Source organism: Physeter macrocephalus, chromosome 12 (assembly GCF_002837175.3).
Source record: "Physeter macrocephalus isolate SW-GA chromosome 12, ASM283717v5, whole genome shotgun sequence".
Taxonomy (NCBI): domain Eukaryota; kingdom Metazoa; phylum Chordata; class Mammalia; order Artiodactyla; family Physeteridae; genus Physeter; species Physeter macrocephalus.
Window position 1 is genome coordinate 37279391 of NC_041225.1, and position 12278 is coordinate 37291668.

The window sequence follows — 12278 nt, forward strand, 5'->3', positions numbered from 1 at the left end:
AGGAAGGAAGGAAGGAAGGGAGGGAGGAAGGAAGGAAGGAAGGAAGGAAGGGAGGAAGGGAAAGAATGAGAGGGAGGTAGGTGGGTCCCCAACGCCCTTTACCTAAATGCACTACATGTCAACCGCTGGCCCACACAGGCCATGGCGGGGACCTATTCCGTCTCCTTGGGCAGCACGTGCACTGGTCCTGTGCTCTGCAACTGGGAACTCCCACTCTCCTTCCCAACACCCCCTCAGCAGTGCCTAGCATGGCCTTGACCATAGCCCCAGTGCAGCCCTCGGCGCTGGACATCACCTGCAGTGCTTGGTTAAACATCCCGTGAGCCCCCCCTGGGCATCAGGGGAGGTGCTGGGGCCAAAGTGAGTCCCACAAACCAGCCTACAGTGTCAGAGGGTCGTGCTGTGAGAGCAGGAGAAAGGAAAGACCTGGGGGAGACCAAGGAAGAGCACGTGGAAGCTGTTCACCTCCCTCCAGTCTGGCTGGAGGCCAGATGGATGGAAGCTGCGAGAATGCAGCCAGGGGGGCAGCTCAGTGCTTCTCACTCGCTTTGGGGGCCCCAGCCTCTACTCCTAGACTCTCAGACACACACACAGAGAGAGAAAGAATTAAATGACTTCAAAACGGAGTTCCTAGAGCCCAGAGAGGGAGGCAACATGCCCAAATCACTCAACAAGTCAAGAACAGACCCAAGATAAGAACCAAGACCTTCTCACTCCTACTCGGGCCTTCCTGCTTCCTCATGCTGGCTCTCCAAGCCCTGCTTCCTCCTCACAAGGCTAAAATGATGAGCAGGATTTAAAAATTCCCTTCTACCTTCCCCCCAAAGGCCAGTTGTGAAACTTGACTATAAGCCACGCTAGATCAAAAATTCCCAGCTTATTTTTAGTTCTATGGAATTTTTTCAAAAATACTTTGTCCCAATGAAACTTGGGAACCCATGCTTTCGTTATTGTTGTTTTTGTTTTGTTTTTGTGCCAAGCCTGCTCATTTAATTTATTTCCTATTATTTAAATTGAGGAAATAGAAAACTGGCCGTGAAGGCTTCTGATGAGTACACGATGAATCACGTCACCACAGCATTTGGTATCAGGTAGACATTGGGGGGTCCCTCTGGTGCCTCCCCAACGCCCCAATCCCAGGGGTGCTGTGAGTTCCTTTGGGCTTTTAGAAAGGGAGATTCAAAAATGCTTCTTTGAAACTCCTTGCTCAAATGTGCTTCCAAATTCAGAATTTTTCAGATTTTAGAAAGGTAATATAGTACAGATAGCGTGCTATATGTACCCCCAGCAGGGTCTGGAGCACCCATCCTTCTGATGAAAAACTTGGTTCAACCTGAGTGGGATAAATAAAAACTAAAAATAGTCTCACGTACCATCAGGCCAGCTTTTGCCTCCAAATGAGTTATAGAAAAAAAACAAACAAACTGCATTCTCAGAGCATTTTGGATTTTGCACTTGCAAATAAGGGAACGTCAGAAAACAGCTTACGGCTCCATTGATTACTTCTGAAGGTACTCAAGGGCGCGGATTTCAAACCTCAACAGTTCAGGGGGAAAAAAACACACATGTGCATTTACAAAATATAGGAAAGACAGGATGGGAGACTGATCGTACAGTAGGTGCAATGCTGGATGCCGAGCGGAATTCTTATCCTTATTACACTCCAGTAAGCAACACAGCCAGGTTCGTTTCAAGTTTAAAATGAAGGCTTACGAGCTAGAAGTATAGGTCCGGGAGAGCGGATTTGGGGGGCTCTGTCGGGGCAATTCCAGAATGCGTCTGTCAGAGAAAGAAGTTCCCTGTTGTTTCCAACTTAAAACAACAAATAAAAAGGAGCCTCAAGGAAGTAGATCGACAACTTTTCAAACACATTTTCTTAAAAGATCAGGCAAAAAGGGAGACTGACAATGTTTAATTCATTTACAGGCACACCTCGGAGATAATGTGGGTTCGGTTTCAGATCACCGCAATAAAGCGAGTCACATGAATTGGTTTCCCAGTGCATATAAAAGTTATGTTTACACTAAACTGTAGACTATTAAGTGTGCAAAAGCACGGTGTCTAAAAATGTACATACCTTAATTTTTTAAATTTAAATTTTATTGCTAAAAAATGCTAACCATCATCTGAGCCTTCAGTAAGTTATAGCAGTCACATCAAAGATCATTGATCAGGGCTTCCCTGGTGGCGCAGTGGTTGAGAGTCCGCCTGCCGATGCAGGGGAACCGGGTTCGCGCCCCGGTCCGGGAGGATCCCACGTGCCGCGGAGCGGCTGGGCCCGTGAGCCGTGGCCGCTGAGCCTGCGCGTCCGGAGCCTGATACCAATGAGGGGCTTCCCTGGTGGCGCAGTGGTTGAGAGTCCGCCTGAAGATGCAGGGGACACGGGTTTGTGCCCCGGTCCGGGAGGATCCCACATGCTGCAGAGCGGCTGGGACCGTGAGCCATGGCCGCTGAACCTGTGCGTGCAACGGGAGAGGCCACAACAGGGAGAGGCCCCCGTACCGCAAAAAAAAAAAAAAAAAAAAAAAAAAAAATCATTGATCACAGATGACCAAAACAAATATAACAAAAATGAAAAAGCTTGAAATATTGCCAGAATTACCAAAATGTGACACGGAGACATGAAGTGAGCAAATTCTGTTGGAAAAATGGCTCAGACTTGATCGACCGAGGCTTGCCACAAACTTTCAATTTGTAAAAGAACGCAATATCTGGGAAGTGCGGTAAAACAAGGTATGCCTGTATTCTTTGCAATATTCCTGGGCCACAAATATTATTAACTTCAGTTCAAAAATTAGAAAACTCAGTAAGCCTAAGACATCTGCCCAAGGGAAAAGCCAGGATTCCACCCAGGCCTGTGGGCTTCAGATGCACACTCACCCTGCAGCCCTGGGATGTTCTCACGGAACTTCCAGGGGCACGTTTCACCTCTCTGGATCTCAAAGAGTTGGCATCCTCTCTTTCCTAGGGTGGGTGGTAAGGAGAGACCACACTTTGAAAGCACACAGACATGGTTTCAGGTGCCAGCTGTGCAACCTTCCTAATGATGTGACATTATGCAAGTTTCTTAACACCATTGGACCTCAGTTTCCCCATCCACAGAATGGGGATATCTGTTTCTAAAGCTCTTTAGGGGATTGCTAAAAGTGGATATTAAATGCTCATTATTCAGAAGGTTTTGCTGCCACCCACATTTTACACAAGGAAACACAAGACTCAAAGAGATGGCATAACTTGAGAAAGCCCAGGCTGCTTCGAGTGGGTTTCCCGTCTCTCTACTCCAGGTGCCAGGCATCCGGCCTCACCGTTGCTACGGGAAGAGCCTGAGTTTGGATGCCACTGGGAATGAGAGAGCTTGACGGTGTGTTGAGATAGCTGTGTGTTTGGCACTGTTCCTCACGGTCCTAAAACGATTATGCATTTTAATTTATTCTAAAACCCGGAAATCATCAAAACAAATGATTTTTTAAAACAGACATTAACTTAAAACAGAAGGGCATTCTGCAGTGACCAAAGCATCTCTGAGGTCAACCCTCCACATTCCAGGCGGCGGAGACCCTGGAACATGGGATTCAGCCGGTGACAGTCCTTCCCACCGCTGCGGAGCTCCTGCATCCCTCCTGGCTCTCCCTTTTGCCAATAGACTTGACTTTCAACTATTTATTTGGATGCTCAATCAGACTTGGCTCCCTTTCTACGAGGGGGCGCAAGGTTTCTCTGTTTTTTGAAAACACCCTTGGCTCTCCCCATCCCAGCTCTGCCTCTGAAACCTTCCTGACTAAGGCTGCCAGGTTTTGCTTCTTCACCTGTCACTTTGGGACAGAAGCCCAAGGGTTTATTAGAATCATCGGCTAGGTGTTGGAAGCACCCTTCTGAGTCACCAAATCCAACCTTCCCGTATTACCTACTGTGAAAGTGAAGTACAGTGGTCTCCTCTTATCCTCAGGGAATATGTTCCAAGATCGCCAGTGGAAACTACAAATAGTACTGAACCTTACATACACTATGGTTTTTCCTATACACACATGCCTATGATGAAGTTTAATTTATAAATTAGGCACAGTCAGAGATAACACCAGTAACTAATAAAAAATAGACCCATTACAACAATATGCTGTAACAAAAGTTATGTAAATGTAGCCTCTCTCTCAAAGTATCTTACTGTATAAATTTAATGCCTTTTCCATCTTAACTAAACACTCCTTACGTAGCCGTGACTTTTGCCATACGAGGTGTGACAGCAAAATTAGCATGGGGCTTCCCTGGTGGCGCAGTGGTTGAGAGTCCGCCTGCCGATGCAGGGGATGCGGGTTCGTGCCCCGGTCCGGGAAGATCCCACGTGCCGCGGAGCGGTTGGGCCCGTGAGCCATGGCCGCTGAGCCCGCGCATCCGGAGCCTGTGCTCCGCAACAGGAAAGGCCACAACAGTGAGAGGCCCGCGTAACGCAAAAAAAAAAAAAAAAAATTAGCATGAATGTCTTACTCTAGGTCTTACCAACCTCAGCAAAGATTTTTTTTCTTTCTTTATTAAGTTGAGAATTTTCACCTTTTCACTGAAAGGAAGCACTTTACTGCTTCTCTTCGGCACATCCGAATTGCCAGCATCACTACTCTTGCCCATTATTAAGTAAAATAAGGGTTCCTTGAACCCAAGCAATGTGATACCGCCACAGTCTATCTGATAACCAAGATGGGTACTAAGTGACCAACAGGAGGGATACGCTGGACAAAGGGATGATTCACATCCCAGGGGGGACGGAGCGGGAAGGTGCTCGATTTCATCACGCTCCTCAGAACGGTGCACAATTTAAAACTGATGAGTTGTTTATTTTTGGAATTTTCCACTTAATATTTTCAGACCGAAGTTGACCGCGGGTGCCTGAAACCGCGGCGGTGGGGGGCCTACCGTGCCTGCTCCTCCTCCACGCAGGCAGCGAGGACGGTGCTGAGAGCAGAGCCAGGCTGTTCGCCGGTCCAGGCCTGTACTTTTCTCTTTCCGGCTTCCTCTCCCTGCAACGTGTCAGGTGCTATTCAGGTGCACCACAGACAGCACCCATGGGGAGGGAGGGGGCGGTGTTGCCATAAGAGGTGAAACAATGACTTCCCCCCTTCCTCCCCGCCCTCCGCACTCTCTCTGACACTCTCCGAGCTCCATTTTAGGTGTGTGTTTCCTGCCTGGAGTGAGAGCTACCTGAGGCCAGGGACAAAGCCATCCCGATCTCTGTGTTCCGTCTAGCTCAGCACAAGGCAAGAGCCTGTCCCGTACACATCTGCTAAGCAAATGAGTGAATGATCTCATTTTTATGCTTGATCCATCATAAAACTGCAATTCAACTCATTGGGGGCATCCCATTTCCCCAGTTTCATTTTTTTTTTAACATCTTTATTGGAGTATAATTGCTTTACAACGTTGTGTTAGTTTCTGCTGTATAACAAAGGGAATCAGCTATACGTATACATATATCCCCATATCCCCAGTTTCATTTTAAAGATTTAATTATCTATGCCATACAGAATTTTTATTAGAAAGTGAAGTCATTAAATAAGCAGACACCAGACTCAGGCCCTGAGATAATTGCAAATAGAAACGGATCTGTCTGCAGAGCTAAGCTGGACCAGGTAAGCATGTTGCTGGCAAACAGGGCACCGTTTTCAGGACAATGGGGTTCTCAGACCAGGGAAATTCGGCTTCTAAATTACCCAGGAAAGGCTAGGAGTGAGCCATTCTGTAATCGCTTTTCTACCTCCATCTTCCTAGACATGACTTACACTGACAGACGGAATCCCAACCCCCCCTGCATCCGTAGGGCCACTGACCCACATTTTCTGACCTTCTTGCTTCTGTTCCTAGATCCCTGAGGTGCACCTGTCACGCTTTCCGTTCATACGTTCAGTTCTAAAATCAATTGAATTTATTTCAGCGACAAACTAGCAACCCATTCTTGGGCAAAGGAAGCTACTTTGAGCATCACCAAACATTTTTTCTGAACGCGGACAGGCCAAACTCCTCTTCTCTTCACCACTTCTAGGAATGAAGCCTCAGCCAACTGCCGAAAGCCTCGTTCATGCTGTGCTGAGAACAAAACCCTAATAAAGTCTCTAAATATTTACTATGGGTCCGAGTTACAGCCCTGACCGGTTCCACCCCCGTTAAAATCTGCTTGCATACTCCAAACAGTTATTTTAAGTCACTGACATGCCAGCCAAGGAGATGACAAGGCTGTGCACGCTAGCACGAAGAGCAAGTCGGGCCCAGTTTTATATTCTGGCCCTGCCACTTACTAGCTGCCGGACTCTGTGCAAGGGACCTTTCCCAGTTTCCTTTACTGTCAAAAGGGCATGATAATACTAATGTCACAGAGTTGCAGTGATGATTTGAGAAAATGTCTATCCATAGATAGGGTAACTTAAAAAAAAATAACAGGAAGCCTAACATGCCCAGAATAAAAAATGTGAAGTATTCATTTTAAAGTATTGTCTGACAGAGAAGCCAGAACATGCAATGGGGAAAGGTCAGTCTCTTCAATGAATGGTGTTGGGAAAACGACAGCCATGTGCAAAACAACCAAACTGGGCCACACTATCTGACACCATAAACAAAAAGTAACTCAAAAAATAGATTGAATGCAAGACCTAAAACCATAAAACTTCTAGAAGAAAACATAGGTGGTAATCTCCTTGATGCTGGTCTTGGCAATGATTTTTTTTGGATTTGACACCAAAAGCAAAGGAAACGAAAGCAAAAATAAGCAGGTGGGACTACATCAAATTAAAGTATTCTCAGAGTAACATGTTTTTGAAACTCAGGGAGTTTGTTGCCGTTTCAAATTTCTTCCCCTTTGAGGAAATCAAAGTGTTTTTGATTTGCAGTATCCCCATGTTGTGGACCATTGTTTATCTGGTGAGAGATAAAACTCAAAGATTAACCAGCAGTGCTTAGAACCTGAGCCCGGGCAATTTTTAACCTTCCCAGATAATGAATGGATCTCTGAAGGCCAGAATTAGTCCAAAGAGCTCCCCACCATGGTTCTAAGAGGACCCAGAGGCCCAGTAACTGAGAGCTCTTTTCTAATCAATATAACTAAATAACAGCAAGTGCGAGGTGGCCACCATGCCAGACCCTATAAATACATAAGATCATTCACTTCCTAGAAGGCAAGTCTCATTATTGCCATTTTACAGGTACAAGAACTGAGGCTCAGAGAGGTTAGATACTCCCTCAGGATCCCACACTTAGGACACAGTAGTCGTACAGTCTGAGCTCATGGCTGGTTCCCAAAGTCCGCTTTCTCCCCAATCACCATGTTGCCTTGTCAGGTAATTCATGTAGCCTTTGCAAAAGGATTTTGACCAAGATGAAATAGAAGCCAGAGGCTACTATGAGTGGACGAGTGAAGACTCAGCCGGGGGCTTCCCTGGTGGCGCAGTGGATGGGAACCCACCTGCCAATGCAGGGGACGCGGGTATGAGCTCTGGTCCAGGAAGATCCCACGTGTTGTGGAGCAACTAAGCCCGCGCGCCACAACTACTGAAGCCCCCGCGCCTAGAGCCCGTGCTCCACAACAAGAGAAGCCACCGCAATGAGAAGCCCACGCACCGCAATGAAGAGCAGCCCCTGCTCACTGCAACTAGAGAAAGCCCGCGCGCAGCAACGAAGACCCGACGCAGCCAATAAATTAAAAAAAAAAAAAAAAAAGACTCGGCAAGGAAGGCAGGGCTGGCTCCTGCCACATGCCTCTCTCCCGACACTGCTCACAGAGCTGAGTGAGGGGCTCGGGAGTCATCACCCATCGCTGCGAGGGCCTGACCAAGGGCTTGCCAGGTGGGCGGTGCTAAGAGAGCTGTATTTCAGCCGCAAAGCACAGGCTGCCTGATTCAACCATAAAGGGGTGGGTGTCTGGGCTCCACATCTCCCTGCCTTTTCCCCGATCACACCACTTCTCCCATGGTATCATAAGGATCTCTTTTCATGACTGTCGTTACCCCCAGACTACATTCTTTGAAAACAGGAATAGTGTTCATGTTTTTTAAATCCCCAGTTCCCCAAAGTGTAGTTGGGACAGAGTAGATGCTCAGTTAATGGAAGGCGCATAAATAAATGGATTGATTCAGCATCAACTCTGGACAAGATGACTAGAGAATGCCTCTACTCCTGAGATTTTACAGCTTAATTATTCCTAAGTCAGTTCTTCATCTCTGGGCGGTGGTCTGGGGGGTCTCTTGAACACTGACACCTCCCAACAGGAGGAGAACATTATGGGCCTTCAGGCTTTCAACTTTGTAAAGCAATCCCTGTAAGTGGCTCCGTTCCATCCTACAAAAACAAGCAAATGTAACCATTCGGACAGATGCTATCAACCCCATTTGAAAGGTTGAAACTGAGGCCCATGTGAGTGAACTGACTGCCCCAGGGCTGGAATTTGACAATGAGGCTGCTGACTCCGTGGTTTTTTCATGCTACCACGGTGCTCTTCCAGCTCATTACTAACAGGCCTAGAGCACTGGCAATGTGAAGGGAGAAAGGGAAGGGATGGGAAAGAAAAGAGTGTGTAGTGAAGGGAAAAATAAAAGGGAAAAGCGGGGCAGCTTCTCTGGAGAGTGTCACTGACAGCTGACCGTCGGTGACCCAGGGCCGGACAGCTCTGAACTCCTCGCCCAGGGCTGACGTGGGAAGGTCTCCTGGGCTCTCGGTGTCCCTGACTCACCCGGCTGCATCTAAGCCCTGAGAGTAAAAGCAAAGTGAACGCTTCTGGGTGCTGAGCAAAAACAGGAAGTCACAAGTGACTTGACTCTCCTCCCAACCTGAGTCCCCAACAGCCGGGTCAAGGGTGCGTGAGGGACCTGACAGGCCGCTCTCTGGCAGTGTCCTCCATGGGAGTCCAGCGGGGAAACGGGGGAAAACCCTTTAATGAGTCTCCCAGCGCATGGGTTTAGGGGCCCCTGTTGGTCCTCTGGGAGCAGGACCCGGAAGCCCTCGGGGTGGCCAGGCAGCGAGCTGGGCTTTTGCGGGCCAGCTCCATCACTTTTCCATGCATTCAATAAAATCTCAGTGCCGACTATGTGCTAAAGAGTGACCTGAGGGAAATAGCTCACTCTGAGCTTAATTTTTTCATCTGCAAAGTGGGGACGGCCCCTACCCCACAGAGCTGCCTTGAAGATGAAAGGAAATAACATTAGCGGGCTTCTCCATCACACTTGGGTCTATTATTAGCACCGAGGCAGCGTGCTACCCACTGTGTGCCTGACACTGTGATGCCTCTGCTGCCCTCCCAGAGCTGGGGGCAGGAGGGAGTGTGGCCAGGTCTGTCCCCACCTCTTTCCCCTACTCTCCTCTCACAGGAGCCTGGGGCCAGGAAGAGGTGAAGTTCTGCCAGCCCCCAGCCTGGGCCCAGCGCCCATGTTTATGACTGTTTATTTCAGAGCAAATAGAAAGGAGAAATTAGAGCCATAAAAGACAGAACAACAGACCAATAAAAACCAGCTCCCAGAAGAGTCAGAAGAAGGAAGAGAGGCAAAACTGTCACCATAGCAACACAAGACAGTCAGAAGCAGGCAGGAAGAACAGCCCCTGCTCTGCCCCCTCTCTTCACAGCAAAGCAAGCCCTCGGACCCCCTTCGGGGCTCAGTGAAAGCCAACGACCCACCCTAAAGCTCTGGCCCCCAGGCCCAGACGCCCAGCCTGACCTGGCTAGCAGCCACCCTCCTCACGCTGGCCCAGCACACGTCCCAGCCCTTCGTGGTCCCAGCCCAGCTTTCTGTGCCCTGGGGACACAGCGCTGTGCAGATGGCCCAGGCCCAACCAGAGTGATGGTGACCAGCGAAAGAGGGGAAAAGTTTCTAACAGGGAAAGGAAGGAAGGCCAAAGGGCTGGGGGGGAGACCGAGGCCCAGAAACCCAGCTCCACTACTCTGCCCTGGGTTCCCCGGGGGAGCAGGCAGCCGGGAAACAAGGGCATGGGAGGGGAGGCCAGGGCCAGGATGGTGGCCCATCGGTGCTGGACCCTGCACTCCCACACAGCAGGGGCAGAATTCTGGGGAACTGGGGGTGGGGTCAGCAAAGAGCTTTGGAGGTCTTAAATGACAAAGCTCTTGGTCCTGGTCTCTGGGGGCACTGGTCAGCAAGTCAGGGCAGCTTGGAGGAGGACCCAGGGACCCGCTGGCCCGTTTTGCCAGAGACCTGTCGGTCCTTCGGCTGGCAGGCAAGACAGGTGTCTCCACCAAATAGCCTGGCTGGCCCGGAATCAGCTTTTTGGGAAGTGGGTCAAATTGTTCCCAAAGCTCAGGATCCGTCAAGTCCCTTTCTTCAGACTGGGATTCTGAGATGGAGGAGAGTGATGGCAAGGAGGCCTGGGTGCGGGTGCACAGCAGCTGGCTGGCTGGCTGGCTACGAAGAGTCCCTGGCAGGTGGCAGCAGAAGAGGCCAGGTGTGCAGGCCCTAGGGACGGGGGTCATCTCTGCCTCTGGGGCTGTAGAGAGTGCTGGGGAGCCGGGCCGCTGGTGGAGGCATGGGGAAGGTGGAGGTCGGGGGTCTTCTGGAAGAATGGCTTTGGAGCTGAAAATACCTGGCGCTGGGGGTTGGGGCAGGAGGTTGAGTGGTTGAGGGGCGAGGGAGGTGACCTGGAACACAAGCAGGAGGCTGTCCTCGGGAGAAGGGGCAGTGGGGCGCCTAGTCGGACATCTGCACGGCGATCGCTGGAGAAGGGCTAAGGGACTGACTGGGTCCTCGGCTCTCCCTCCCGCCCTCCCCCGAAGGCTGCGTCCGGAGCTGGGGAAGGATGGCAGTGCTCGCCGGGCGCCTCCCGAGCCCGCTTCCCTGCAGGCCCCCGGCCGCGCTCCCCGCCGCGCCCCGCTCACCCCGAGCCGCCGCCGCCCTGCTCGGCCGCCGGTCCGCCGCTGCCCCAGCCGCCGCCGCTGTGGACGCCTCTCCCGCGGCCGCCGCAGCCTGCGAGACGGCCCCGGAGCCCCGCCCCGCCCCGCGCCGCCTCCAGCCCCGCCTCCAGCCCCGCCGGCTGCGGCCGCCCCGCCCCGGCCCCCGGGGAGCCCCACCCCACCCCCGGCGTCACCAGGCAGGGTCCCCAGACCGGTGCCAGATCCCTCGTGCTGACCGTGTACGCACGCAGAAACCCCTGCCCTTTTCTAGGCCTTGGCCGCTGGCTTTGCCCTCCAGGAGGAAGCCCGGATGTGCCCCTGCTGCTTCTACACGCGGAATCCCTCCGTACCCGCTATTCCTCTAAAAAAAAAAAAGACGGGAGAAAGGCCCTTTGATACACCCCTGGACGCACACCCGCCCTCACATTACTGCTCACGCACCCAGTCAGGCCGTCCCAAACTCCACGCCACTCCCTAATTAGTCTGACTCCTGATCCCAGCTTTCCGTCCTGTCCTCCCCGCACGTACTATTAACAGATTCCCAGCCCTGGGGGCCGCCGTTATCTGATGGGACCACCAAAAACAGTTTTTGCACATACTTAGTCCCCAAAATGTAATTACCCTTAAGAGCAAGTCTGCAAAAACACTTGAAAAAATTCTATGATGCAAGGGAAAGTAGGGGATTACAGTGTCATTGTCATGATCATTGTTTTAAAACATCTGCCATTAGAGAGAGAGATTCAGGAAACCAGAGAGGGCTGCGCAGTGCCAAACAGGTTGTGAGTCAGAGCTCCTGTTGAGGGGGCCCTTCTGCAGGCCCAGGCCTCTCCTGCTTCCTTTCCCAGTCAATCATGAAACTTTATCAAACCCCTACAATGGGCCAAGCCATATGCCGGGGGCTGTGTCAGTTGCTGCAGGAATGTGCGGGTTGCCACATACGGCGCCCAGGTCCTGGAGTGCAGAAAGCTTCAGGAGACCTTGGCCAAGTCCTTTTACTTTCTGAGCTCCAGGGTCCCCATGCAGGACTTGATGCCATCCCCAGCCTCCTCCAGACTCTGACAGTCAGTCTGAAGAGCTTCCATGAGCTGCTCAGCGCAGCTCATGCTCTGAGTTTTGGAAAGAATTCAGACAAGGGCCAGGAGGGCATGGTCTAGTTAGAGTGAAATAGTCTCCCAATGGGTAGGGGTCTTTCGGGTCAGAAAGAACACATCCCCATTTTTTATTTGTGTCAATCAAGGTGCCGGTACCTGGACCAGACCCTGTTGTCAATCCCCGCGAAGACGATCATTTTTTTCTTTGGGTGGCTCTATGGGAAAATCCTGCTTGCGACACCGCCATACATGATGAAGATTACAGTTGAAATTAAACTGTCAATGAGGGGGCAAGTAGGTTGAGATTAAATTTCAGTGGT

At 50.8% G+C, this 12278-nt stretch overlaps 1 protein-coding gene across 3 annotated transcripts in view; it reads right to left on the reverse strand.

Annotated features, from left to right (window-relative positions):
* Positions 1-10929, reverse strand: part of CYRIA (CYFIP related Rac1 interactor A) — a 105258-nt gene extending 94329 nt beyond the window's left edge. For all 3 annotated transcript variants that reach the window (XM_024118751.3, XM_055089054.1, XM_024118752.3), the window contains exon 1: positions 10853-10929. The gene's annotated coding sequence lies outside the window, so the exon portion shown is untranslated. The remainder of the gene's footprint in view (positions 1-10852) is intronic.
* Positions 10930-12278: the final 1349 nt, after the last annotated feature.